Raw genomic sequence first — 3344 nt, forward strand, 5'->3', positions numbered from 1 at the left:
TCAGGAGTTCATGTGCTATAGCAGTAGTCAAAACAAGGTGGCCCCAGTTTAAATATTTAGCATTAAGCATATGATTAAAGCTTTTTACTTAGTCATGAGTCAGCAAAGAATATTTTTATATTTCCAATATTAAGCATGACAGGGGCCCAACATATGAATCTAAATGAGAAATAAAGCAGTGTATTTCAAGGAAGAGAGAGCAAGGACTTCAACTGATGGTCTGATTTGATTAGGAGATTAATATTTTACATATTAGCAGAAAGCACTTCTTGGTGGAGCACAACTGAAACTTGAAACACCATGTTCTAGTTCAAATGATCCCATATTCTTTCTGCATAATGAATCAGCCCACAAGGGAGCCCGTAAATGTGCCAGTTGTTTACCTGAGAGAAATTAGCTGTAATTGGGATGAATGCTTGAGAAACAGTGTGGTCTAGTGGATAGAGCATGGGCCTTGGAGTCAGAAGGACCTGGGTTCTAATCTCAGCTCTGCTACCTATCCGCTGTGGGTGACCTTGGGCAAGGCAGTTAACTTCTCTGTGTCTCTGTTACCTCATCTGTAAAATGGATATTAGGACTGTGAGCCCTAGGTGGGACAGGGACTATGTGCAACGTGATTGGCTTGTATCTTCCCCAGCACTTAGTGCAGTGCCTGACACATAGTAAGCACTTAACAAATACCATAAAAAATGTCCCAGTTTGTGATATCTAAGAAAAAGCCCTCCACTTTCTTCTATCATCATCACCACCATCAGCAGTATTGATCAGGTGCCTACTGGGTGCAGACAACTGTTCTCCTGCTGGGGAACATTCGAAAGAAAGACACAGCCCCTGCCCTCAAGGAGTCTGCTAAGCATCTTAGTTGCTTAAACTTTCAGAAAGGCAGGATAGTTTAAGACCTGTGAAGCCCAGGTGGCTGTACTAATGACAATTCAAGGCTCTCCACTCTAACCACTTCATACTACACCTGTGCACTGGAGGGTCCTGTCTCCTTAGGGGCAGAGAACACCCCATCCTGAATGCCATTCCCATTAAAAATGAAGATGGACAGGGGATACACCAGATATGAAGACATTCAGCCCAGCAGAGTGAAATTAGCACAGATTGAAACCTTCAGGCTCCTTGTCCTACCTCCAAGTAAATCCTGTACAATTCCAGTGCCTTTCTTTCCCTAGTAATGTGCCCAATTCATCCCTGTCCAGGTGTGCTGTGAAATCCGGAGAGGCAAAGTGGGCAGGGATTGTTTGACTTCTTCACAGGTTCAGATGTACTCTAGGATGATCTTGCCACATTATTTGTGAATCCTGCCTAGGCAGTCTTTAGAGGGCTCTTTGACCCAGGGCATTTGACCCGGGGAAGAGTGGAAATGAATCAGCAGTATCTGAGTTAATGTCAGTTTCTGTTCCAAGATTTCCAGCCAACCAGAGTGGCAGTCTCTTTTCAAAGTACCTATCCTTCTGGTTATGGTATTCTGCCCTTCTTTCAGTGTGGCTCCTGAATCATTTTTGTCTCCAGATTCAAGGTAATACATAGGTTACTCCTCCTTGGCTTGGCATGATTGGCAACCCAATCACGCCCTACAGTTATTTAGCATTTTTGGATTTTGTTTATGTGACTTGGCCAAGGCCACACAGCAAGTTAGTCACTGAATTTGGATTCACTCATAGGTCATGTGACTTTCATTCCAGGGCCCCATCAACTACAAATAGATTGAGAGGGTCTAACTGGGATACTTCAATTATGACCTAATGTTCTTGCTGTACTGCTCCCAAATCAAGGTGAGATTTTTATCACACACTTTGTTCCTCTAATGCTAACCTTCTCTCTATATCTAGATCTTGTCTATCTCACCAGTGACCTCTAGCCTCTGGCCTGGAACACCCTCCTTCCTCATATCTGACAGACAATGACTCTTCCCTGTTTCAAAGCCTTATTTAAGACACATCTCCTTCAAGTTGCCTTCCCTGACTAAGCCCTCTTTTCCTTTTCTTCAACTCCCTTCTGCATCATCCTGACTTGCTCCCTTTATTCATCCCCTTCCCAGCCCCACAGCACTTATGTACAGATCAGTAATTTATTTATATTGGTGTCAGTCTCCCCCTCTTGACTGTAAGCTCCTTGTGGGCAGGGAATCTGTTTATTGTTATATCTTATTCTCCCAAGCACTTAGTACGGTGCTCTGCACACAGTGAGCACTCAATAAATATGATTGACTAAAGCATAAATGCTCATCATCAAATTGCAAGCTAAGTAATTTCACTTAAAAGTCTGTGACAGCACTGTCCCTCCCTCCTTCCTTGATTTCCTTACCTTCTTTCTTCATTTTTTTCACATACAAAAAAAATTTGAAAGGGACAGTGTTAAAAACAGCATTCTGAGCATAGCAGCTCTTGATCTAAATGATTCTGTTTTTGTCTCAGGAAGTCCCCCATTTCAGGTGGGATGTATATCACATCTGCAAATTCCAAATTCCGGGGGACAGGAGATTGCTTCTTACCCAAAACAGATAAGGCCTGCTTGGACAGGAGATTGCTTCTGACCCAAAACAGATAAGGCCTGCTTGAAGAGTCTCTTTTATCATTGAAGAAAACACATTGTCCGAGTTTTTTGTGATTGGCTACTTCTCCTATATGTTGCAAATAAAGGCACAGCCAAACAGGAGAGGGGGGTCGTTGTGTCACTCGTACCTCTCCGGAGGTGAACAGGCACTCAGTCACCTTCCTCCCTTTTCTGATCTATCCAACACTGTCTCTGCGTGTTGCTTTTCCTTGCTTGCATCACCACCTTGGGTTCGAATCCTCACTGCCTTTTAGTTCCATTCCCTTTTCGAGTACAGACAGAGTCTGGAAAATAAAATGATGGAGAAATGTCTTGTTCTTTTTGTGGCAATCTGTTGTGCGTCCATTTCTCTGCCTCTTTCCTCTCTGAATTTTCACCTGTCTCTTCCTTTCCCTCTCTCTCCTTCTCCTTCCATCCCTCTCCCTCTTTCTCCATCTTTCTTCATCTCTGCATCCATTTGTCTCTGACTTTGTCTCTCTCTCTCTACTATGTTGTTTCTTAGTGTCTCACCTCTCTATGCCTCCTTTAGATGAAGCCTCTCCTGCCCCTTCTTTTGCCCACTGTAAGTGAAATTGCAAAAACGTAGATGTAGGATGTAAATTATAAATTAAAGAGGACAAGGAAAAGAGTTGACTGACAGATAGAGTGACCTTAAGAAATAGGAGCAAGTGATCAGAGATGTGAGGAACAGGCCCAAGGAAGGATGGATCCTTTTTTTTTTCATTTTGAAGTGTAAGATTTTAGGGGTGGTCATAAATCTTGGGTTGGTATGTTTTAATAATAAT

The sequence above is a fragment of the Ornithorhynchus anatinus genome, chromosome X5, assembly GCF_004115215.2.
Source record: "Ornithorhynchus anatinus isolate Pmale09 chromosome X5, mOrnAna1.pri.v4, whole genome shotgun sequence".
In the NCBI taxonomy this organism is placed as follows: Eukaryota; Metazoa; Chordata; class Mammalia; order Monotremata; family Ornithorhynchidae; genus Ornithorhynchus; species Ornithorhynchus anatinus.